General features: G+C 38.6%; 1 protein-coding gene and 1 long non-coding RNA gene across 7 annotated transcripts in view; one reads left to right on the top strand and one right to left on the bottom strand.

Annotated features, from left to right (window-relative positions):
• Positions 1–26,889, top strand: part of KIF6 (kinesin family member 6) — a 371,457-nt gene that overhangs the window by 232,110 nt on the left and 112,458 nt on the right. The window lies entirely within an intron of this gene.
• The window catches only part of LOC138919503 (uncharacterized), an 80,701-nt gene continuing 54,669 nt past the window's right edge, over positions 858–26,889 (bottom strand). Inside the window, exons 4-6 of the long non-coding RNA XR_011429717.1 lie at positions 17,727–18,016; positions 11,668–11,749; positions 858–1,145 (exon numbers count right to left, since the gene is read on the bottom strand). This is a non-coding gene — a long non-coding RNA (uncharacterized lncRNA). The remainder of the gene's footprint in view (positions 1,146–11,667; positions 11,750–17,726; positions 18,017–26,889) is intronic.

Below are 26,889 nucleotides of genomic sequence, written 5' to 3'. Positions count from 1 at the left end.
GCATGCGAAGGCCGACCTGAAATCCAGGTCGGAGCCCTCATTCCAGACCCTCTGCGACTGAAAATCATCCTAGCAGAGATTGTCAGGGACCTAGGAAAATAATGTGAATGGGGACTCCACTTGATATTTTAAATAGTCCTGTTGATGGAGATTAGCTGTTTAAAATAAGGACACTTAGAATATTAGGATACCTACAAACTCTCCATCGCTGGTTCTTTTCCTTTCGGTTACTTTTCGTGTGTGTGTGTGTCTGTGTGTGTTTAAATGGCAAGTCAAGAAGAAACAACTTTAACATATGTTCAGCATTTAGCAGTCTATCTCATACATCTGTGCGCACATGTCATTTCCTCTCCAGAACACCCTGTGTGTTATTTCCATCTCCACAACCCACCCGTTTTGTAGACAAGGAGGAGCCAGGAGAGGTTGAGTGACTTGCCCAAGGTCACACAGTTCATAAAGAGGAGAGCCAGGACTTTGACTCGAGTGTTCTGAACCCCAAACTGGGGCTCTGTCCAGGATTTATTTCTTAACTCATTGCAAAATCAGTTTAAGTGAAGGAATTCCAGCACCAAGAAGTGAGAGAAGAAGCATTATCCTCCCTTTCATCAATAGAACCATTACAAAATGGTTTCCCAATAATCTGAAGTCGTAGCGGTGGTCCTTGAGGCAAACACAGGGATAAATGAGTAATCACACCTCTGGATGATGACCCTGGTGGTTATGCCACAAGGCAGTGCATCCACTGCAAGGCAGTGCAGCTGAAATTTAGAAATGGAACCACTCTTTAAGATTTGTCACTTATGCAGAGATAAGCTTGTTCTGTCACAATTCACAAACCGCAACTTGACAACACACAGTTCTCATCAAGTATTTATTTAGCCCCGCCATATGCCCACAGTTTCCAGAGGAACACTGGGAAAGAAATGGAGAAGCAGCTTCAGTCCACAGTCCCTTCACAGGAAGAAATGACAGTCCAGCCTATTTACTATTGCTTTTGTCATCAGTTATTACCCCCATGGGAATAGCCAGAAGACTGGCTTTCTGACATGAAATATAAGTTTTTTTAAGATGTACTTCTTTCATGCAAGAAGAGGGAAGATTTCTTGAGCACTTACTATGTGCCAGTCATCTTAGTTACTGGATACCTGCAATTAAAGAAAGAAACCACTTAACTAAGAAAGAAATTTGCTTTAAGAATAAATATGTTGGGCCAGCTCCCATGCCTTGTGGTTAAGTTTGGCATACTCTGCTTCAGCAGCCTGGGTTCAGTTCCTGTGTTTGGACCTATACCACTTGTCTGTCAGTGGCCATGCTGTGGCAGCAGCTCACATACAAAAAGAGGAAGGTTGGCAGTAGATGTTAAATCAGGGCGAATTTTCTCAGCAAAAAAAAAGACAAAGAAAGAAAGAATAAATATGTTAACCCCTAAATAAGTAATGTCTTTATTAATTATCTTACCTGCTTAGCATTTAGTCACATATCATGGCTTACATATAACCAAAGATTTTTAAATATTTCAAACTCTTAAAAATAGGTCTCTTTAAACTGCCTCTTGTTAAAGATCCCCTCCCCCAGTTGTTACCTATTTTCAGATATCAGTTTTTCCACAGAGTCACACAGAAATAATATGAAACTTCTTAGGAAACACACATCTATTTTATTTCCAAGGAGTGTATTCTCCAAAGGCCAAATAAAGAACGTAGGTGGCTGGTATTGTCATGGTCCTGGATCAAAACCCAAACGAATTTCCCACAAAGAAAATTATTCATTGAAAAGGATGTGTCCCGAGTTTTCTACCATACTTGCGTTACCAAATTAATCAGTGAGGCTCTTCAGCAGAGAGGAAAATAAAGCTAGAAGTCAAGTTAGAGATAAAGCTACCTCCTGCTCTAATCCTGATGTCCATTCCATTTTTGACCCATCTATCAAGTAGGGTCACTTATCCTGTCCTGGTGGGGAATGTTGTTTTTCAGATAAGGGACGTCTGCAAAAGAACTGAATCTTATCTCTTTCTGTTTCATCTTAACCACTTTTGACAAACATCAGCCCAAAAATCAATTGCATACTGCTCTGTCAGTGTAAGGAGGGTATAATATTATAAAATATTTAGTCTCTTCCTGATATGTAGGGCCCTGCTTTTTAAACTCAATATCTGCAGGTAAGCAGCTCTAGGACAAGAGGACTCAAAGCAACTAAATAAACATAGAGCAAGCCTTCCGGGATCATCCCTTAACCTGGAGAAGGTGGGGCTCCGGGGGGTGAGCTTCAGTGCTCTTAAAAAGTTTTGGCACACATGCAGAAAAATTAGCAAAATCTTACTTTTCTCCATAAGTCAATTTTGTATCCTTTTCTTTCTTTCTTTCTTTCTTTTTTTTGTGAATGCCTAGAAAGTAGAATTGTTATGCTCAGTAAGTTATTGGAAAATATGCAACATTTTTTGATTGAAGACTCCGGTGGCATTGGCATTGCAGTTGCATCAAAACAAAAGGAGGGTGATGGATTTATCAGAGACGGTGTGAATTGCATTGGCCTACTTGGCCAGGACTCATCTGTAGAAGCAGAAAATCTGGAGTGTTTGATTTCTCAGCAAGGCCAAGAACGCCCAGGCAGCTACTTTTTAAAAACCAGTGTCACACTAGAATACGTCTGTGTGTGTGTGGTGTTATTCTTATTAGCTGTTTTTATTTTTTACTTTGCATTATAGAAAAGCCCTACAAATCTGTTTGATTTCCTCCTGCAATTGGGACCAACCATAGACTTTGTTTATAACGTCGAGCTATGTTTATTTCCCCAATAATACAAAAGGGAAAAATACCAACAGTTAATCTTTTGGGGTCATTCATCATTTGCCATTTTAAGGGTAACAATTTTGGAGTTATATTTTCACCCAGGGACATGAAAGTTTCTAGCTAGAGGAAAAGAAAGAAAGAAAAAAAATGCCAAGATTTAAGGACAGAAGGAGCCTACCATGAAAACTGAGAAGGAATAGACAGGGAGATGGGAGGACAACAGCAGTGTGGAGTTCTGGGAATCGAGAGAATGGAATCAGAATTAGTTGATGGTGTCAAATAAGATTAGGACTCCAAAGAGACTGGTGGTGGGGAGGGGTTCTGGTCCATCACATAAGAAGCTTGGAAGCCACTACTTTGTCCTAACAACAAGTAAAAAGGTGAACAAACTGAAAAATTGACCACTCTTCTTAGATCCATAAGAGAAGTGAGGTCACAGGGTAAACCACTGCCTCCAAAATTGGAGAAACCAACAGGCAAATACAGAGAACCATAACTCCACAGGAACCCGTGCCAAGATAGAGAAACCTGAAGTGTAAATGACAAATTGCTGGAGGCTCAATGCAGACAACTCTGAGAGTTAAAAACTCTAGGGGACTCAGTCATAGGGGGGCTCCCTCACTTTTGCCAGCTTTATCTCCAAGAGCTCTACCGTATCCTCACAGTGAATATCAGAGAAAACTCCCTTCATGCTTCCAGCAGGGGAAGGGTAAAAGGAACCTTTTGAAATGTGCCAGAGCTCTCTGTTCTTCTTAACAAGGTCTGCCCTCGGGGGAAACTCTTTAACCAGTGCCTAACCTGCTGGGGTTTCGTGAAAGCCTAACTGACATAAAAGAAGGGAAATACCCAACTCTAGCTAAAATTAGCTTTCCATGTGGAGGGAGGTTAATATCCAACCCCACCCCCTCTAGCCTTCCATGTGGGAAATAGGAAATATCCAACTCCAGCCCACTCTAGCCCTCCTGTGTCACCTAAAGGGGGCAGGGGGAGGTGGGGACTGAGAAGCATGTGTGAAGTTCACAGTCCAGAGGCACAGGCTCACTAAAAGACTGTGACCTAACCATAGTAATACAGAGCACTTCCCCTCCCCCACACCTTACAGCCACATCACTAAAGGCCTATTTACAGCAGTTCATTTTACCTAGTACATCATGTCTGGCTCTCAAGAAAAAATTACAAGTCATACTAAAAGGCAAAAGAAACCCCACAAAAACCCAAGTTTGAAGAGACAGAGCAAGCATCAAAACTAGACTCAGATATGGACAGGGATGTTGGAATTATCAAACCAGGAATTTAAAACAACTATGATTAATATCCTAAAGGCTTTAATGGATAAAGTAGACAACATACAAATACAGATGGGTAATGTGAGCAGATAGGTGGCAATTCCAAGAAAGAACAAAAAAGAAATGCTAAAGATCAAAAACTGCAACAGAAATGAAGAATGCCCTTGATGAGTTTTTTAGTAGACTGGAAATGGCTGAAGAATTTCTGAGCATGTGGATATCTCAATAGAGACATCTAAAATTGAAAAACAAAAAGAAAAAATACTGAAAAAGAAGCAGAACAGAATATCCAAGAACTGTGGGACAACTACAAAATGTGTAACATGTGTGTAATGAGAATACGAGAAAGAGAAGACAGAAAGGAACAGAAGAAAGATTTGAAACAATAATGACTGAGAATTTCCCCCAAAATTAATGTCAGACACCAAACCACAGATCCAGGAAGCTCAGAGAACACCAAGTAGGATAAATGCTGTAAAAGCTAAGCATATCGTTTTTAAACTAGATAAATCATTTTTAAACTATAGGAAATTAAAGATAAAGAAAAAATTCCTGAAAGAAGCCAGAGGAAAAAATACCTTACCTAAAGAGGAGCAAAGATAAGAATTACATCCAATTTCTCTTCAGAAACCATGCAAACACAAAGAGAGTGGAGTGAAATATTTAAAGTGTTGAGAGAAAGACCACCAAATTACAATTCTGTGCCCTGCAAAATTATTTTTCAAAACTAAAGGAGAAATAAAGACTTTCTCACTTGTTGTCATTAGATGTGCCTTGCAAGAAATGTTAAAAGAAGTTCTTTAGATAGAAGGAAAATTATATAGGTTATAAATTCAGATGTACATAAAGAAAGGAAAAGCATTGGGGAAGGAATTAGTGAAAGTAAAATAAAAACTTTTATTCTTCTTATTCTTAATTGATCTAACAGATAGCAGTGTGCAAAATAATAGCAACGATGTATTTAATTATGTATGCTTATGTGTACATGTAAGCATATATGTACACATATATATATATGCACTTAGGTATAAGTAAAAAGAATGATAGCAATGATACAAGGCAGGGGAGGAAGGAATTAGGATTATTTTGTTATTATAAATTACCCACACTACCAATAAAACAGGATAGTGTTTTTTGAAAGTGGATTTGGGTTAATTGTAATTTGGGTTAGATGCAATGTATATTGCAAACTCTAGGGCAACCACTTAAAACAGTGAAAAAAGAAGTACAATTGATATACTAAAAAAGGTGAGAAAATGGAGTCATAAAACGTTCAGTAGAAACCATAAAAGGCAAAAAGAAAAGTGGAAGACAAAAACAGAAACAAAGAACAAAGGCAACAAATAGACAAAAGTAACAAACATGGTAGATATTAATCCGGCAATATCATTAACTACTTTGAATGTCAATGATCTAATGCACCAATTAAAAGACACATTGTCACAGTGGATCAAAAAAACAAGACCCAACTATACGCTGTCTACAAGAAACCCATTCTAAGTATAAAGACACATATAGACCAAAAGTAAGAGTGGAGAAAGGTATTCCATGCTGGGGCCGGCCCGGTGGCGCAGCAGTTAAGTTCACACGTTCCACTTCTTGGTGGCCCAGGGTTCACCAGTTCGGATCCTGAGTGCGGACATGGCAATGCTTGCCAAAAGCCATGCTGTGGTAGACATCCCACGTATAAAGTAGAGGAAGACGGGCATGGATGTGAGCTCACAGCCAGTCTTCCTCAGCAAAAAGAGGAGGAATGGCAGTAGTTAGCTCAGGGCTAATCTTCCTCAAAAAAAAAAAAAAACAAAAAAAGATACACAATGCTAACACTAACCAAAAGAAAGTAGGAATAGCTATATTAATTTCAGACGAGCCGAATTCACAATAAGGAAAGTTATCAGGGATAAAGAAGGACATCGTAATGATAGAAGGTTAACTCTCCAAGAAGACATAATAGCCCTTAATAAGTATGCACATAAGAACAAAGTGTCAAACTACATGAGTCAAAAATTAATAGAACTGCAAGGAGAAATAGATGAATACACTATTAAAGTTGGAGACTTCAATACCTCTCTGTCAGAAATGAACAGATCCAGCAGGCAGAAAATCAGTAAGAACATAGTTGAACTCAATAACACCCTCATTCAACTGGATATGATACACATCTATACACTACTTTATCCAAAAACAGCAGAATACACATTCTTCTCAAGCTCAGATGGAACATTCACCAAGATAGATACATTCTGGGCCATAAAGCACGCCTCAACAAATTTAAATTTACACAATGAATTTAAAAGAACACAGAATGTCTGCTTTCAGACCACAATGGAATTAGACTAGAAATCAATAACAGAAAGATAGCTGGAAAATCCCCAAATACTTGGAGATTAACCAGCACACTTATAAATGACACATGGGTCAAAGAATAAATCTCCAGAGAAATTTAAAAATACTTTGAACTAAATAAAAATGAAAACTTGACACCAAAATTTGTGGGACATGGTGAGAGCAGAGCTTAAAAGGAAATACATGGCATTGAATGCATGTTTTAGAAAAGGAGAAAAATCTAAAATCAATCATCTAAGCATCTACCTTAGGAAACTAGAAAAAGAAGAGAAAATTAAATCCAAAGTAAGCAGAAAAAAGAAATTGGAGAAATTAGAGCAGAAATCAATGAAATTGAAAAGAGGAAATCAACAGAGAAAATCAATGAAACCATAATATGATTCTTTGAAAAGATCAGTAAAATCAATAAGCATCTAGCCCAGCTAAGAAAAAAAGAGAGGAAATTATTAATTAATAAATTATTAATATCAGAAATGAACGAGGTGACCTCACTACAGTCCCCATAGACATTAAAAGAATAATAAGAGAATACTATGAACAACTCTCTACCCACGAATTTGATAACCTAGATGAAGTGGACCAATTCCTTGGAAGACACAATCTGCCAAAGCTCACACAAGGAGAAACAGACGATCTGAATAGACTTAGATCTCTTTAAAAATTTAATCCATAATTATAACCTTCCAAAATAGAAAGCAGGCCTCAGATGGGTGCACTGGTGAATTCCATCAGACATTTAAGGAAGAAATTATACCACTTCTCTATAATCTCTTTCAGAAGGTAAAAGTAGAGGGAATACTTCCTAACTCATTCTGTGAGGCCAGAATTACCCTAATACCAAAACCAGGTGAAGACATTATAAGAGGAGAAAACTACAGACCAATATCTTTCATGAACATAGGTCCAAAACTCCTCAACACTTATCTATTTTTTATTTTGTTACCTGTGCTTTTCATATCCATGAAATAATTTCCAAGACCAACATCATGAAGCTTTTCTCGTGTTTTCTTCTAGGAGTTTTATAGTTTCAGGTTTTATGTTTGTTTTAATCCATTTTGAGTTGATTTGTGCGTATAGTGTAAGATAAGGGCCCAATTTCTTTCTTTTGCATGTGGATATCCAGTTTTCCCAGCCCCATTTATTGAAGAGACTATTCTTTCCCCCTAGTGTATTGTTGGCACCTTTGTCAGAGATCACTTGCAGTTTTATATGCATGGGTTTATTTCTGGGTTCTCTCTTCTGTTCCATTGATCTATGTGTCTATTGTTATGCCAGTATCATACTGTTTTAATTATTGTAGTTTTGTAATATATTTTGAAATCAGGAAGTGCAACGCCTTCAGCTTTGTTCCTCTTTCTCAAGATTGCTTTGGCTTTTCTGGGTCTTTTGTGGTTTCATATGAATTTTAGGATTGTTTTTTCTATTTCTGTAAAAGAAATTCCATTAGAATTTTGATAGAGATTGCAATAAATCTGTTTATTGCTTTGGATAACATGGACATTTTAACAATATTAAGTCTTCTAATCCATGAACACGGGACGTTTTTCCATTAGTTTATATCTTCTTCATTTTCTTTCATCATTGTATTGTAGTTTTCAGTGTAAAAATATTTCACCTTTTTGGTTAAGTTTATTCCTAAGTATTTTATTCTTTTTGATGCTACTGAAAATGGAATTATTTTCTTAATTTCCTTTTTAGATAGTTGGTTGTTAGTTTGTAGAAATGCAAGTGATTTTTGTAGGTTGATTTTGTACACTGCAGCTTTACTGAGTTTGTTTATTAGCTCTAACAGATTTTTTGTGGAGACTTTAAGAGTTTTCTACATCATGTCATCTGCAAACAAAGAAAATTTTACTTCTTCCTTTCTGATTTGGATTCTTTTACTTCTCTTTATTGCCTAATTGCTCTGCCTAGGACTTCCAGTATTGTGTTGAATAGAAGTGGCAAGAGTGGTCATACTTGTTTTCTTCCTGTTGTTAGAGGAAAAGATTCAGTTTTTACCATTTTTGATGTTAGCTGTGGGCTTGTCATATATGGCCTTTATTATGCTAACATACATGCCTCTATACCTAACTTGTTGAGCATTTTAATCCTAAAATGGTGTTGAATTTTGTTAAATGCTTTTTCTCTATTGAAATGATCATATGACTTTTGTCCTTCATCCTGTTAATGTGGTGTATATCACATTTATTTATTTGCATGTGTTGAACCATCCTTGCATCTGATGCATAAATCCTACCTGATTATGATGTATGACCCTTTTAATGTGCTGTTGGATTTGATTTGCTAGAATTTTGTTGAAGTTTTTGTATCTGTTCTCTAGGGATATTGGCCTTCAACTTTCTTTTCTTGTAGTGTCTTTGTCTAGCTTTGATATCAGGGTAATGCTGACCTCATAAAATGAGTTTGGGAGTGTTCCCTTTCATCTTTTATCAAACATCTGCCCAACAAACAATACAATCAATAGAGTGAAAAGGCCATCTATGGAATGAGAGAGAATATTTGTAAACTATATATATATGATAGGGGATTAATTCCTAAAATATATAAGGAACTCCTACAACTCAATAGCAAAAAATAAATAAATAACCTGATTAAAAAATGAGCAGAGGACTTGACTAGACATTTCTCCAAGGAAGACATTCAGATGGCCAACAGGTATATGAAAAGGTCCTCAAGTTCACTAATCATTGTAAAAATGCTAAAAAACACAACGAAATATCACTTCCACCTGTTAGCATGACTTCTAAAAAAATATAGCAAGAGTTGGCAAGGATGTGAGAAATTAGGACCCTTGTACACTGTTGGTGGGAATGTGAAATAGTGCAGACACTATGGAAAACAGTATGGAGGTTTCTCAAAAAAATAAAAATCGAACTACCATATGATCCAATAATCTCACTCCTGCATATATGTCCAAAAGAATTGAAATCAAGATCTTGAAGAGATATCTGCACTCCTATGTTTATTGCAGCATTAATCACAATAGGCAAGATATGGAAACAACCCAAATGTCTATTGACATACAAATGGATAAAGAAAGTGTGATATATACCACAATAAAATATTATTCAGCCTTAAAAATAAGGAAGGCCTGTCATTTTCAACAATATGGATGGACTTGGAAGACATTGTACTAAGTGAAATTTTAGTCACATAAGGGCAAACACTGGATGGTTCCATTTATGTGAGGTATCTCAAATAGTCAAATTCATAGAAGCAGAGGCTAGAATGATGGTTTCTAGGGGATGAGGGGAGGGGGAAATGGAGAGTTGTTCAATGGGTATAAATTACATTAAGATTAATAAGTTCTAGAGATGTACTGTACAACTTCTATAGTAAAACTCTAAGTACTGTAGAACTTATAGCTCTCAACACAGCATATGCACTCAGAAACTTATTAAGAGAGTAGACTTCATGCTAGGTGTTCTTATCACAAACAAACAAACAAACAAGGGAACACAAGAAATCTTTTGAAAGTGATATGTTTTTTACCTTGATTGTTGTGATGATATTATGGGTGTGTGCATATATCCAAACCTGTCAAAATATATACATTAAATATGTACAATATTTTGGATAGTAAGTATACCTCAATAAAGCTGAAAATTTAAAAAACTCCTTAGCAAAATATTAACCATTGAATCCAACCATGTAAAAGAAGAATAATATACCATGACCAAGTGGGATATATCCCAGTATGCAAGGCTGGTTCAGCATTCAAAAATCAACTAATGTAATTTATCACATCAACAGGTTAAAAAAATAAAATCATATAATCTTATCAATAGATGCAGAAAAAGCATTTGACAAAATCCAACACTATTCATGATAAAAACTCTTAGTAAACTAGGAGTAGGGGGAAGTTCCTCAACTTGATAAAGACTCTCTCAAAAAACCTTCAGCTAATGTCATATTTAGTGGTGAGAAACTTGAAGCTTTCCCACTAGGTTCAGGTACAAGGCAAGGATATTCCCTCTCATCACTGCTTTTCAATGTTGTACTGAAATTTGTAGCTTATGCAATAAGACGAGAAAAAGAAAGAAACGGTATACAGAATGGGAAGGAAGAAATAAAACTATCTTTGTTCACAGATGACTTGATTGTCTATGTAGAAAATAAAAAAGAATCAACAAAAACACTCCTGGAACTAATAAGTGATTATAACAATGTTGCAGGATACAAACTTAACATACAAAAGTCAATCGCTTTCCTATATACCAGCAATGAACAAGTGGAATTTGAAATTAATCAACAATACCATTTACATTAGCACCCAAAAAATAAATTAAATACTTACAATATAACAAAATACGTATATCATCTATAGGAGGAAAACTACAAAACTCTGAACTAAATAAACAGAAAGATACTATGTGTTCATGGAGAGGAAGCCTCAATATTGTCCAGATGTCAGTTCTTCCCAACTTGATTCATAGATTCAATGCAACCCCAATCAAAATCCCCAAAATTTATTTTGTGGATATGGATAAACTAATTCTAAAGTTAACGTGGAGAGGCAAAAGACCCAGAATAGCGAACATAATATTGAAGGAAAGGAACAAAGTTGGAGCACTGACACTTCTCAACGTAAAGACTTACAATAAAGCTACAGTAATCAAGACAATGTGGTACTGATGAAAGAATAGACAAAAAGATCAATGGAAGAGAATACAGAACCCAGAAATAAACCCGCATAGATACAGTCTTTTCAACAAATGACACTGGAACAACTGGACATGCATACATGAAAAAATGAATCTAAACGCAGATCTTACACCTTTCACAAAAATAAATCAAAATGGATCACAGACCTAAGTGTAAAATGCAACACTGTAACTCCTAGGAGATAACATTTGAGAAAATCTAGATGACCTAGGGCTTAGCGATGACTTTTTAGATCCAACACCAAAGGCACAATCTATGAAAGAAAGGATTGATAAACTCGACTTATAAAATTAAATCCTTCTCTTCCTAGAAGACACTGTTAAGAGAATAAAAAGAGAAGTCACAGACAAGGAGAAATATTTGTAAAAGATACATTTGATATAGGACTATTATTCAAAATACGCAAAGAACTCTTAAAACTCAACAATAAGGAAACAACCCAATTAAAAAATGGACAAAAAACTTTAATAGACACCTCACCAAAGAATATACACAAATGGCAAATAAGCATACAAAAAGACACTCCACATCAGAGGTCAGTAGGGAAATGCAAATTAAAATGAGATGCCATCACATACCTGTCAGAATGGTCAAAATCCAGAACACTGGCAACAGTAAATGCCAGGGAGGATGTTGAACAATGGGAACTCTCATTCATTGCTGGTGGGAATGCAAAATGGTACAGCACTTTAGACGACAGTTTGGCAGTTTCTTACAAAACTAAACATACCCGTACCATAGGTTCCAGCAATCATACTCCTTGGTATTTACCCAAAGGAGACGAAAACTTATGTCCACACAAAAACCTTCCCGTGGATGTCTATAGCAACTTTGTTCGTAATTGCCAAAACTTGGAAGCAACCAAGGTATCCTTCAGGAATTGAATGGATAAATAAACTGTGGTACATCCAGACAATGGAACATTATACAGCACTAAAAAGAAATGAAGTATCAAGCCGTGAAAAGACATGGAAGAAACTTAAATGCACATTACTAAGTGAAAGAAGCCAATCTGAAAAGGTTACATACTGTATAATTCTAAATATATGACATTCTGGAAAAGGCAAAACTATGGAGACAATAAAAAGATCCATGACTACCAGGAGTTAGGGGAAGGAGGGATTAATAGGAAGAGTACAGAGGATTTTTAGGGCAGTGAAACTTCTCTCTATGATACTACAATTGTGGATACTTTTGTCCAACCTCACAGAATGTACAACACCAAGAGTGAACCACAGGATAAACTATGAACTGTGGGTGATTATGATGTGTCAATGTAGTCTCATCAGTTGTAATAAATGTACCACTCTGGTGGGGGATGTTGATAACAGGAAGTATATGCATGTGTGGAGGCAGAGGTGATATGGGAAATCTCTGTCCCTTCCCCTCTATTTTGCTGTGAACCTAAAAATACTCCAAAAAATAAAATCTACTTTAAAAAAAAGACACTCGGTTGTGGCAATAGGAGGTGGTGGGTGACCTCAGAAGAGCAGTTTCAATGAGTGCAGAAACCACACTACAGGGGAATGAGGTGTGAAGAGTAGTTGAGAAAATGGAGCTAGGGAACCCCGACAGCATTTCCAGGCATTTGTTTGTGAAGAGGAAGAAGATTCAAGTTAGTAGAGGATTGGAAGTTGGGGTACAGGGAGGGATTTATTGCCACTTGTATTAGGATCCAGCACTCTGGCATAGATTGTAAGTGCCATATGTGCTAGGATTTCTCGGGGTTAGGCTACCTTGGTGTGTCAGGAATATCAATGGCTTCATTTATAAATCAAAGAAGTAGAAGGCCATGTATTTATAATTTACTCCACTCTCCATGGTGTCTTTAATATTTATTCGTTCATTCTCAAAAGGCCATATGTGTATCCCATCAATTTAGATGCTCAGCAAGAAGCCCTACCAAGCCCAGCATAAATAAACAGGGAGAGCCTCCCTCTCCTAGAGCCAACGTAGTTCCATTGGGAGGAATACAAGGACTTAGATTACTACTTAGACCTTTTCTTCCTTGAGCTGGTCCCCCAGATGTGCTGGGAAAGGATGTTTACTACTCTCTCATCCTGTCCTGATGACATGCAAGGTCAGGACAGCTGAGAGCCTCTGAATAGCCTACAGCCATCGCAAGTACACACGTGGCTTTGTGAACGGAGGACCTGTAAAATGACCACAGATAATTAAAACCCAAGACGTGGCATGTCCAGCCCTGGCCCTGTGACCAATGTCCTTGCCCAGAAAGAGTATGGTAGATCCATGTGCACAGCTGGCACAGAGGACAGGGAGTGCTCAATCTCATGGCCAGACAAGAAGGCAGTAAGCAGGCTGGGTGTGGACCACAGAGGCATAATGGAAAGTAAGGTCAAGGAGTCAGAGAGGAGGCAGCAAAAATAGACGGCCGCAAATGCAGCCGTTCCGCACACAGCAGAACCTTCCCGGGGAAGAGGTGGGGCCACGTGCTGGAGAGACTGCCTCAAGGAGGAAATGCGGAGACTATAAAAGATACCAGGGGAAAAGAAGAACAGGAGAAAAGGAAATGAAAACAGAAGAGAGGGGTGTCACATTTCTTTTGGCATTTAAAACACTTCCAGATTGCATCCTAAAATCTAGCTGGACCAAGAATTACAAACTTCTGGCAAACTCAAGGCCTTAGCTTTGGCATCCTTAGTGTTGTAATATCAAATCACAGTTCAATGTTAAGTTTTATTATTCAACATGAATTAAAAGGTCAAGAGGAAAAAGAGCTCTGTGGTGTTCCATTAAAGGAAAAATCTGATCATCTTAAAGCAATATGATTTTAAAGCAGCTCACGTTAAAAAGGGCAGCGTATAAAGGAACATGGGCAGTGAATGCCTGTTGCTCTCCTGGAAGCACGTGTGCATGCTGGGAAGGGTGTTCACAGGCAGAGCTGGTGCTTCTCTCCAAATGATTTGCTTACAGGAAATAGAGGGAACATCTGTCAGTAGATGATTAGCCATGTAAGTAAAATAAATGACATATTCCTCCTCTTTCCTTCCCCAAAATGTGTTGTTTTCTAACTCTGACCCTGTGAATGTGCAACATCTTTCACATCACCTGGGGAGCATGAAAAGAGATCCCTCTTAATCAGAGTACTAGATGTCACAGGTGTCATCCTTAGATAATCTCCAGGACAGTCATCTTGTGGATTCCAGTTTGAAGTCTTAGAGACAGGTTCATTTGGATGCACCATTGGGTGTTCTACTATGACCAGTCCAGATGCTCCTACAGAGAAGTCTGTCACCACCTGTGTCATTGACGGGAGCTACCAGGCAGGCACTTGCGTTGTACTTAGCTACATTGTACAACTCAGCCACCGGTCAGACCATGAGCTGCTGTTACTGCATTGATCCTTCACACGAAACTGCTCTTAGACCTCTGAACTTTGAACCTCAAACCCTGAAATTCCCTCCTCCGCCTCTTTACCTGCTGCTCCCTTGCCTCAAATAGCCCAACTCCTGGCCCTTGCCTACACTCTGCTCCTCTATCCCCTTTGGTCTTCCCTGCCATCAGAATACCTGGAGAATGTTGCACTTGAGAAGAATGTGTGTTTTGCTGTCGTTGAATAGAGTGTTTTATAGGTGTCTGTTAGGTCTACCTGGTTTATAGTGTAGTTCAAGTCTTCTGTTTCCTTGTTGACCTTCTTAGTTGTTCTGTCTGTTGTTAAATGTGCTAAATCTTATTGTTGAATTATCTTCCTCTCGTCAGTTCAGAGTTTGCTTCACCTTTATTGGGCTCTGTTGTGAGTTGTGTACATATCATTGTTATATCTTCCTGATGGATTAACCCCTTGTCATTATAAAATGTTCCTCTTTATCTCTAGTAACATTTGTTGTTTCAAAGTCTATTTTGTCTCACTTTACTATAGCCCCTTTAGCTTTCTTATAGTTGCTATTTGCATGGTATATCTTTTCCATCCCTTCAAGACTTTAGACCTATCTGTATCTTTGAATGTAAAGCGTGTCTCCTGTAGCATATGGTTGGATCTTGGTTATTTTTTCCATCTGATAATCTCTGCTTTTTGATTAGATTGTTTAATCCATTCACATTTAATGTTATTGCTATAGTTGGATTTATATCTGCCATTTTACTTTTTGTTTTCTATGTATCATGTCTTTTTTTGTATCTCTCTTCCCCCTTTACTGCTTTATTTTGCATTAAGTGGATATTTTCTAGTGTAGCATTTTTATTCCTTTAATGGTTTTTTTACTATTTATTTTTGAGTCTCCTGTTAGTTGCTTACCATCAAAATCTCCATTGTTTCAGTAGCACCCTTAGACTTGAACTTCTCCATCTCTCTGTTCCAAATAAAGTCAATTACCTTGAAGAGAACTATGAAGCTCTTTGTTGTTATGCTTGCCTCTTCCCCTGAGCCAAACCTCTGAGCCAGTGCTCTGGAGCTGAGGTTGGGGACAGTGGCCTGCTTCTCTTGAAGTGACACTCCTGCTTTGCCAGTGAGGTGCTGGCCACGGGCAGCAGCCTTTTGCCTTTTTCCTTCTCACCTTGCCTCTTCCAGTGTGGAGCCATCACTTGATGAGAAAATTGGGGCAAAGGCAATCAGGACCCAGTATTCTTTGTGTGCTGCACCAAGGTAGACCTTCCGCCTTACAAGTGAGAGATGGATAAAGGAATGGAGCCCCAGATGTTTCAGCTGCTCTTGCCTGGAATAAAACTTCTGCAACACGGAGCTGGGGGTTATGAGAAATGCTGCCAGTCTGCCCCTCCTAGGGAGATACCCTAGACTGGGAGTTAAGGGAGAAGGAGCCTGTGTTCTAATCTGTACTTACCCAAAATAGAGCTTCCATCACCTGGAGTGGGGGATGGGAAGGGACTGAGTCATAGCTCAAATGCCACAGACTCACTTTTCTTACCAAGATTTAGAAGGTTTTGAATAAATATTTCTCCATTTGCTGTGTGCCCTTAGAATAATTTCCAGAGACTTTAAATGGTTGTTTTTGTTTTTTAATAATTTTCACCAGCTCTGGTTGATTTGCTGGTGAGAGGGTCCTCTGAGCTCCTCACACCACCGTTTTAGAAATACCAACCACCTTATCTTTGATTTTTAACTGAGGAACCATTGCTCTGTGTTCCTCCAGAAATTCCAAAGGAGTCTGACAGCCAGTGTTTGAAGGAAGGAAGGAAGGGAGAAAGAGAGAAAGGGAGGGAAGGAAGGAAGGAAAAGGGGAGAAGAAAGGAAAGCTGGTCCTATTGTCACACAAAACTGTTTATCAGGAGGACTTCCTCCACCCGCATATTTATGTATTCAGCAACCGTAAATGAGCACCGTACATATGTGAAGCCCTGTGCTAATTCCTGGAGTACAAAGTCCTGAGAGTAAGGAGCGCACAGAGAAGTTAAAGACATGGACTACAATAAAATAGGCCTTACCATATAATGTGGCAGTGGATGAGGGAGGCATGTGCAGAGTCGTGGGCCACAGAGGAGGGGAGTGACATTCTGCCTGGAAGAATCAGGGTGGGCTTCAGGGTCAGCCACATTTCAGCTGCCTCTCGAAATAAATTCATCACGCAGACATGAAAGAGAAGAACATTTGAAGAATAGGAAATAACAAGGTCAAAAAGAGCAGAGGCATGTAAAAGCACAGTGTGGGGGAAGTTCAGAGGACTTCAAGTGGTGGAGTGTAGTTAGAGCACAAGATGAGGATGTATGGTGGGGAGCAGCACAAGAAGAGCGTTAGGTGAGGGCCCAGTTGTTAAATCTGTAGGGTTTGGAAATGATGCTGTAGACATAAACACTAGGGCACTTCTGAAAGTGCTTAAGCATCAGAGAGAAACGATCAGATTTATTTCAGAAGGATATTCCCGACAAGCATAAAGAGAGGATCAGAATAGAGCAGAGACAAATTAGGAAGGTATGACATGCAGTTGTTTAGACATGAGACTGTGAGAGTTTGAACCCAGGCAGTGGTATTGAGGATGAAGAAGAGATGAGTAGGACAGATCCTTATCAGAAGAAATCAAAAGATCTTTGTGACCAGTTAAACGCCAGTGCTAAGGGAAAAAGGAGTCAAGGATGGTTCAGAGGTTACACATGTGGCAAGTGTTTCTGTTACCTACTGCTGCCTCTTGATAACATCAATGCTTTGATTTTTGAAGAGACTAGAGTTCCTTGTCCAAAATTCTTCGTTTGTCAAAGATGTGTCTGTGTCACGCTATGTGGTCACATCTGACCTTCCTCCTTGCCCTCTCTTGATGACTTCATGGCCAGTTATGCCAGCAACCAGAGGCTGGGCTGCCTCCTTCAAGGCTTATGCTTCCCTCGGGTGTGACATTCCCATCCACCTACAGAAGCAGCAGTTAGTCCATGGCCTGTTCTGGAAATGAGAAATACACTGCCATCTGGTGATGCCAGAAATATTGGGAAAGTGGGCTACTGGGAAAGAAGTCCTGACCAATTAAAATTTACAGATACATCTTAAAAGCTGCTAACTCCCATCTAACCTTTTGCTCAAGCGGCTGACAAGCACAAAACCTGGTTCGCGTGTAGCTTTCTTTTGTCATAAACTAGGACAGTCACGCTTTCAGTAACCCAAAGTTCATTGTACATTAACAAGGGTAAAAAATGATCAATTTTAAAAGGCAGTTCTTGAAAGGCCTTTACTCACCGTAGGCGTGTCGCGACACTGAGTTCCATGAGCTGTGGTGATCTCCCACAGTCAGGAGACAGTGAGCTCCTTCAGAGTCTTGTTAGCACCAGTCCTGCTCAGTGAGTGGTGCTTGTAAACATTCCACCTGAGCTGGCCGGGCCACCTCAGCCTGCTGACATCCAGACTGGGTCAAGGTGAGCTGCCAATTGACGGCCTGACTAGGCTGAGGAGGAGGCGCCAGCAGCTGTCTTGTATTCCATGTTCAACTTTTAACCCGATGCTCACAGTTTTCAATTATAAAAGAATACCTGCATGAGATAAAGGAACATTAGATGCAAAAGTAGGGACACTTCACTGGGACCCTTAAGTTAGTGCCCAAGTTTATACTTAACACACAGGCTAATCTAAAGCAGCTATGGGATTTAATTGAGATCATTTTTTCCAAAAGGAGGGTAAGCCTCCATTTGCACAGAGGTTCCCTCATCCTCCAGATACTCAGCAGCCAAAATAAATATGTTTTCGTTTAGCCTGGAAATGCAGATGGTCTCCAAATGGCTGATAGTCTATCTTGTTAATCAAAGCCGAGCCAACATTAACCGCTCCCTGCCGCTCAGCTCTGAGCATGAGAATAGTCCTACCTCATTCCTCCCTTCCAAAGCCGGCCAACCTCAAAAAGTGCAACGAGCGGTCAAGCAGGGGCAGTCCCTAGCCTGCTCTCTCTGTCCTCCTGCTCTTGGCCCACTATGCTGACCCCTGCCACCCTATCAGACCATAACACACCTGGTAGAAACATAAATACAGACAGCAAACTGTCGAAGTCATAAACATGTACACTAGATGAACTGGGCTATGTGAAATACAAAGAAAGTGACAGCAGGAGATTATTGGAATGACACCTCAGGCGAATTTGAAGAAGAGCAATGCTTTGTTAGAGATGTAAGAGGAAGACAATGAATGACGGCTTAGAGGGAGCGGGGCTAGTCCTATACGGGAAGGAGTGAGCCAATTTATTTGGCTGGAACATGAAACACCAGCTGGAGGGTAGAGGCAGATGTGGAATGACAGCACCTGACAGGGTCCAAGAGTTGGAATTTTTATTTAATACAAAAAACAATTGGCAGTCACTGTGGGAAATCAGAGAAGAGAAGTGATGATATAAAAATATGGTTAAATAAGTTAAAGAATGGCCCTCTGATGGGATTTCGTGAAGTTATTTTTTTAAATGTTTTTGAAGAATTTTTAATTACACTGGAAATGTTTCATGATGTGATGAGAAATGAAAAACATGAATGCAAAGTTTTGTTTATGATATAATTTCAATTAGTTCCATAGACCTAAACATGCACAGAAAAAAGTCTAGAAGAAAATACACTCAAATATTATAATTACTATCTCGTGGTAGTCCAATTAGAGATTATTTTCTTTTCTTTTCTTTATTTTTTTTGTGTGTGAGGAAGATGGGCCCTGAGCTAACATCTGTTGCCAATCTTCCTCTTTTTGCTTGAGGAAGATCATCACTTTGCTAACATCTGAGCCCGTCTTCTTCTATTTTATGTGTGATGCTGCCACAATGTGGCTTGAGGAGTGGTGCAATGTCTGTGCCGGGATCTGAACCCACGAACCCCGAGCCTCCAAAGTGGAGAGCACAAATTTAGCCACTATGGCACTGGGCTGGCCCCCATTTTCTTTTATTTTTAAAAGTTTACTCCAAATATTCTACAAATAATTTTAAAACATGTAATTTTTTTTTAAAAAATTCCTGCTTTGAATGTGAATATTATGTGATGCCTGGAGCTATAGCAGACACCTTGTTACCATGAGGCAACTCAGATTAGGATGAAAAATCAATACACTAAGAACGATGAAATACTAACCCAAGATCGTGAGGTCAATCACTGAACTGGTGAGACTGCCTAGCTTTGAACTTCTTGCTAAGAAAACTGTGTCTGTCCTTATAACTTAAGACATTAATAGACAGATAAAACTTGCAGCTGAAAGCATTTCCTAACTGATACAATAAACATGGTCCGCTGGGAAAAGAGACCATAGGTAACCTAAGTAGGGTAGAGGTGTATGTTGGAGAATAATGGTCCATGTTGAAGAATACTAAGTTTGCAGAGATGGGGTGGAATCAAATAACGGAGGGCCCACTAGATATCTCAACTGAGACGCCCAGAGTAATGTAGCTGTTCTGTCTTATAGACCTTATCATATTCTGCCTTTTCTATAGTAGTTTGTATATATATATATATATATATATATATATATATCACTTTTTTGTTTACTAGATTATAAGGGCTGGGAACTTGTACAAAGAAAGTATTCAGTGAATATTCGTTAACCGAATGGTTAGATATGGAGCTGGAGGTATCAGTAGTGGGTCTTCAGCATAGATCAAATGTTTAACATTAAAGAAAATCCAGAAAACTGAAGTCCTCAGTGAGAAAATCTATTAAGGTTTTCTGTATTAATATGTCAAATGGACAATCCTTAGCCTAACTTTTATATCCTATAAACACCTAAAACAAAAAGGACTACATTGAACTGAATTTTGCTAAACCCTCTCTACTTTCAGCTTCATCGCTGAAAAGGATAGCACCTTCATCCTTCCTCTGACGTGGGGCTTCAGTTTTCATCTCTTTGAACGTTTAACACCTAACCTCACGGTGTCCTTTCTGTCATTCCTCTGAACTAAATTCCCCTATTTCCTCACCTTTATCTCACTCTCATAGTGTGAGACCAGGCCTCCAAATCAAGCCTGAATACTGTGCAAATCTCTATGCCTCCAGCCTCTTCAACCCCAACCTACAATTCAATAAAATTCCTCTGATACTATTTTTTAAATAGCATGTAATTTTTTTTAAATTCCTCCCTTCCAAAGCTGGCCAACCTCAAAAAGTGCAACGAGGGGTCAAGAAGGAGAGGGCAAAGGTGAAGAGAATTAGGGACAAGTTTTAGGTTAGCCAACAATAGAGTTGCCCATGTCATATGCTCATGAAGAATACGTCCTCTCTCCTCAGCTATTGACTGGTACAGAGCAGTGCTCAGTAAATCTTAACCAGGATTCAGTAGGTTACTCCTGTTCTTATTAAGTTGGGCCTTAAACAAGCTCTAGGTGGGCTTTAAGCAAATTCTAGCTTCAGACTGACCTCTTTCAAAAACTCTTCTTTGAACATTCAGTTTAGCACTTTTATTCATGCAGGCATGCTCATTTTCATATAACAAAAATTTATTGTATACTGAAATGAATGTGAAAGAATGCAATAATGAAGTTAATAATTCTGCCAGTAGGAGTCATGAAAGTTTTCCCAGAGGAGGTAGCACTTGAACTGAAATTAGAAGAATGACTTAGAGCCTGACATGTAGGAAAAAGCATTCTAAGCCCATGAGACAGTTTTGCAAAGACCTGAAAAGACATGGTGTATTTGGATGCTGGTGAAAAAATTTGTGTAGCTGGAATAAACGAGACTTGGATTTGAGGCTAGAACTTGGACTTTCTATAAGGGCAGATGGGAAGTAAGCAGGATATTTCGGTAAGCAGAGGAATGGTGTAACAGATTTGTTCCTATTATATCCTTCCTTCATGTAAGAGATTTATTCTAATGTCATTTTTCTACCTTCCCAAGATGTGTGCTTATTTCATTAACTTACAGTCTCCCTTGTTTTCTAATATAATTCTTAAGCTAAAAATTTGCCACTAATTGTTGGTTTAGCTTCATGCACAAGATTTGATATGAAAACATTAACATCGTTATAAATAGCGCGTACTTTCCTTTTTAGTTTTTCTTTCACTCATGAGTAATTTTGAGATGTTTGAACATATGGACTTTTTTAAAGTGTCTTTTTGTTATTAATTTCTAATTTTATTGCACTGTCACCAATGAACGTAGTTTCTATGACTAAATCTGTGTACTTGTTGAGACCCGATTTGAGACCTAAAACGTGTTTGTTTTTGTCATTGTTCTATGTATGCATGAAAAGAATTTATATTTTCTCATTTTGGGGTATAGAATTTTGTGTGTTCTTTGGCTTAAGTTTATTAACCCTGTTATTTCCAATTCGCAATATTTTGATTCATTGTGTCTAGTTGATCTTTCAGGTATTGAAAAGGTATATTAAAATATCTCATTATGGTAATAGATTTAGCCTTTTTTTGATAATTTGTTTACTTTGGTTCTATACATTTTAATACTATACTATTAGTACTTTCAATTTATAAATTATTATATCTGCTTTGTGATCTCTTTTTTTATATAAATGTGTAGCAAGCCTATTAGCCCCAAACAATGCACTTTGTTTAAAATCTATTTTCCTGATATTAATCTTTCTACACTAGTTTTCTTTTGGTTAGCATTGGCTTTGAAATCTTTTTCAATCCTATTACTTTCAGACTTTCAAGTTCCTTGTATTTTAGATGTCTCTTATCAACAGCACATATTTGGATTTTAAAAATCCAATCTGACAATCTTTACTATTATACTGGTGAATTTGATCTATTTCCATTTATTGTGATTACTAACATCTTGGATTTCATTGTTTTATTTAATTTGTCCTCTCCATTTACTATAATTTGTCTTTGCTCTTTTTTCTTTTCTACTTCCAGTAGATTTATTGAGAGTTTTTTCTTTCATTTTTCTATATTGTCTTGGACATTTTGTATGCTATTTCTGTTATTCTTAAATTCCAACAAGCAATTTTTACTTTATGAAGTCTCAAGTTAGTTAATAGTTCTGCCCTCTTCCTATACAATACGAGACCCTTAGGACATTTTAATCCAAAGCTTTCTCCATCTTAAATGTTATTGTTGTCCAATATATGACCAGATTTATTTTTATTCTTCCTTTTTTCCAAATTAATAAATAGTATTAGCATTGTTATATACAGGTACTGCTTATTTAGATTTACCTTGTAACTTATTTATTTATTTTACTATTTCTTATTCTGTCTCCCTTCCTTCTTTTGGATTCAACATTCTTCTTCCTGAAGTCAAACAGAAGAATGATTTGGAGTCTGCCATGTGGAAAAAGGCATTTCAAGTCAAGGAAGTGGTGTCGCAAAAGCCCAAAGGCATGAGAGGACATAGTGTTTTTGGATACTGGTGAAAACTTTGTGTAGCTGCAGTAAAGTCTGTTGGAAGTGAGGCTAGAGTTTGAGCTTTCTATAGAAGTGGAGTGGGAAGTAAGCGTTTTGTTCCCCAAATTTGAATGGCACTTTAGCTGAGTATAGAATTCTAGGTTGATACATATTTTCCCTCAATACTTTAAAGATACTATCCTATTGTCGTTTTGTTTCCATTGTTATCATTAGGAAGTATGCTGACAATCTAATTGCCATTCCTTCGTAAGCAATATGCCTCTTTAAACCCCTGACTACTTTTAATATCTCCTGCCTTTGGTGCTCTCAGTGTCAATATTATGTCTAGGGAATGAGTTTTATTTTTGTTTTTCTTGCCTTGGATATATTGTGCTTCCTGAATGCCAGGATTCACATATTTAGTCTTTCTGGAAAATACAGAGCCATTATCTCTTTTATATTGCCTCTTCCCCGTTCTCTCTATTCTCTTCTTTGGGAACTCCTATTAGACATGTGTTAGACCTTATTACTCTCTCTTTACCTCTCAATCTCTCTTTCATATTTTCCATCTCTTCAGATGTCTGTGCTGCATTTTGAGCGATTTCCTCAGATCAGTCTTTTCTGTTTCTTTTGCTTTTTGAATCTTTGTATCAAAGAGTGCCTGAAGCAAGCGTTGTCTTTGCATTTTTCAATTACCTGAACTAATGCATTCCATTTTTTAAGCCGTCTTAAAGTTTAGGTTTCCATTATTTGCATTACAAAGTTTTAATATATACTCACACAGCTAGTTAGTCATCATGTTCCATAAGAAATGTCTACTGAAATCCACACTTCCTTTCCATCCCTACTGACCTCCCCATCATCAGTTGTGGCACTTAGGTGAGCAGGCAGTGTAGGAGCCAATAAAGGAGGCTCAGAATGAAGTCACAGACATGGAAGAAAAAGGAGGGAACTATGGCAAGATACAAGAGAAGAAAGTTTTAATAATTAAGGAATATTCAAATACTGAGAGGTATGGGAATTGAAAAATGTGCACTGGAATTACCAATTAGGAGATAACTGCTAACTGTTAGAGTCTGCCTTTACTTTTCAGGGCTTTTGCTGATTCTTTATCAATTACAATGACTGTCAGGAAGAATAGAAGATGATATTCAAAAATATTTAGTGATTTATTAATGGATTTTATTTTGAGGGTTTGGAAACATATAAAAATAGCCGTTTGGTAACCATGGTTTCTATGAAAGGGACAAGAAATAATGGATTCAAGAAACAAGAAAGGCAGTTTTAAATTGAAAGTAATTTGGAAAGGATGTAAAATTTGTAAGTCAGACACTTTAACCGAGAGCCAAGTTCCCCTTGTAGCTTATGGAATCTTCTAGAGTGGTATAGATGAATGGGCAGCTATTTAAAGGGATTAATTAGAAATTTCAAACTATTCTTCCAAAGAACACATACTTGGACCACATAGCCTTCTGGTTCATTCTGGGCCCATTTCCCCTCAGTGTGGTCCTGGAAAGTGTTAATCATACCCAAGGCATCAGAGAAGAAAAATTGCCTTTTCAGATCAGTTACTATTCTTGCAACTGACAAAGTGGTAATGATCATTTCAAATGTTTCCTCAGCCAAAGACCATGAATATAGCAGGTGTCCTCAGGAGAGGGCTGACAGAAGGCCTTGAAATTCCCTTTCCACCACAGACTCATCACTAAATGCCATTTATTTACTCTGATTGCTGTGTCTATCAGTCCATCTGTCTAAGTAACAGCTTTGGGCAACTCAGAGGCATCTATCATCACTGACTCTTTAACAAAGTTGTGGGTTAAATCAACCCAAAGAAAGATATTTCTTCCTTGACCTCCATTTCAGTAGGTCCAAGTGAATTGGAATGGGGGGCAGGGAGAATGTCCAGGAATCATAGCATTATAAGAATTGTATGCTCTTGGCTGCAAGAGTTGGTTTTGCATCTGTTCTCAAATGAATTTTCCCGATCGTTTGCTTTCTCTGCCATTTTTGTATTTTGTTGCTTGGCTTACACTGGGCTGAGCTTGACTTTGGTCCATACGTCGGGAAAGCATAGTGCAATTCATTCTCCATCCACACATCCTGGTCTTTTAATAAAACTATTCCTTTTTTCATGCAGAATGGCTGATCACAGCATTTGGTAACAGGGCAAAAACTGATAATTTGCTTAAAATGAGTCACTTTCGAGCCAGACTGGGAGCCCCATGACTCATAATTACAAGTTCAAAGACTGGCTGTTTGTAACAAGAGGAAGCCCAGCCAGAGGGGCTTTCAGCCTGTTCACTCTTTGCATTCTTTATATTCAGAGAGCAAATTACTGCCCAAGGCAGTCCAAAGCTCATTAGTGAACCCAGTGAAGTGAAAGGCAGCTTCTTGGGCTTGAAAAGAGAGGACAGTCTTTCTACCCAGCTATGCAAACTACAAACAGTTAACCAGGTCCTAGAGCATCCGCCAGGGGACATTTTCCACCACCGAGGAATGTCCATCTGAGAAGCTTTTAACCAAATCAAATTTAGATTCATCTTCATCATGCTACTTCACTTTTAGCATCCTTTCCTTCCTTCTCCTCTTCCTGTCATTGTAGCAGATGACAGCAATCAGGGCCCCATGCCCGTAGCATTGTTTTCCACAATCCAGTTCTGCTTCTGGCTTTAAGAAAAGAGGCTGAAAAAAAAAAAAACCAACTAAACAGTGAGGAAAGAAGTCAGACAAAAGCTGTTATTGCAAGAACTAAGAGAAAATCTGCTCATGCGCTGCTACCATGTGAAGAGACAGAGCAAAGAGTGTAGAAGATAAACACAAGTAAGAGCTGCAAGGCCAGCAGTGTGGTTTCCGCTGGATGCCTCTAGAGTAAGGAATCCCCAGGCATCACTGGAGTTTGGGAAAGGGAAGAATGATACTGGTGGGCATGTCTAATGCATGTGTCCCACTTCATACAAATGTGCACTAACCAACAGGGTGTGCCTGGTCTCCAGTAGGGCACACCTTACAAAGAGGCTCTGCCTGGATCAGAAAGATATAGTGGAGGAAAGTCTGACATAGCAGGGTGGTTAAAGCAGGGCCTGTGGAGATGGAGCGACCTTGATCTAAAGGAGAGATTCTGTTGGAAAGACCCAAAGGAAATAACGGAATATGATTTGAGCTGTGTTTTCCTAATCAGGTTAATCATTTTCAATGAGGAGAGCATTTAAGTAAGATGCTAAATGGGTGCCTTTGATAACTTTGCTTCCCATTAGCTGTCAGTCAGGATCTTGAAACTCCTTCCTTGGAGGTTTTTTCAATATCAGCACACATTAATTATCTTACATTGAACAAAATGGCTTTATTATTCTAGATCTGAGAACTCAAAAGAGTACAACCCAAGTGATGGTGCATAAGCAAATACACCATCTGGTTCTGGGGTTTGGGGACATAAAGTTTACTTAGAGCCCCCTTGGTGCTTTATGCTACTGTTCTCCCTCTTGCTATCCCCGATCCTTTCCTACCTAGTTATACAAGATGAGGGAGGGAAACAAGCATTTATCGAGAGTCTGCTGGGAATGAGTCACAATGTTGCATCCTTTCCGTATTTCAATTCCTTTTAACCTCAAAACAGCCCTATGAAGTAAACATTACTTGCCCCGTTATATGAATGAGAAAGCTGAGGATACCACCTCTTTGCAGGCTTATGAATGAAAAGGGGCTTTCTTCGTAGTGTCTGACTGCCACATCATGAGCTGCACTGCACGCTGTGTGAGCAATCACCTAAGACTTTCCTTCTCAGCTGCCCAGCCTGAATAAGCTCTTCTCAAGACATTGGGGTCTTCCTTTCATTCGGTATACGTTACTGACCAGCAAAGGTGTGCCACACACAGTAAGTATTCGTGCCACACCTTCCAGAACCCTCTTTCAGTTAAGTTTCATCAATTGGAATGCCCTGCCCGCATTTCATAGCCTGATCATTCCCTTTTCACAGACATGTATGTGCTCTCTGGCCCAGTTCTTCTGGGATGCAACAACCTTAACATCCCATCCCTGTGGCCACCCCTAACCCTCCCACCTCCACCACACACACACACACACACACACACACACACACACACACAGA

The sequence above is a fragment of the Equus caballus genome, chromosome 20, assembly GCF_041296265.1.
Source record: "Equus caballus isolate H_3958 breed thoroughbred chromosome 20, TB-T2T, whole genome shotgun sequence".
NCBI classification, from domain to species: Eukaryota; Metazoa; Chordata; class Mammalia; order Perissodactyla; family Equidae; genus Equus; species Equus caballus.
This window is presented reverse-complemented; position numbering and strand designations above follow the sequence as displayed.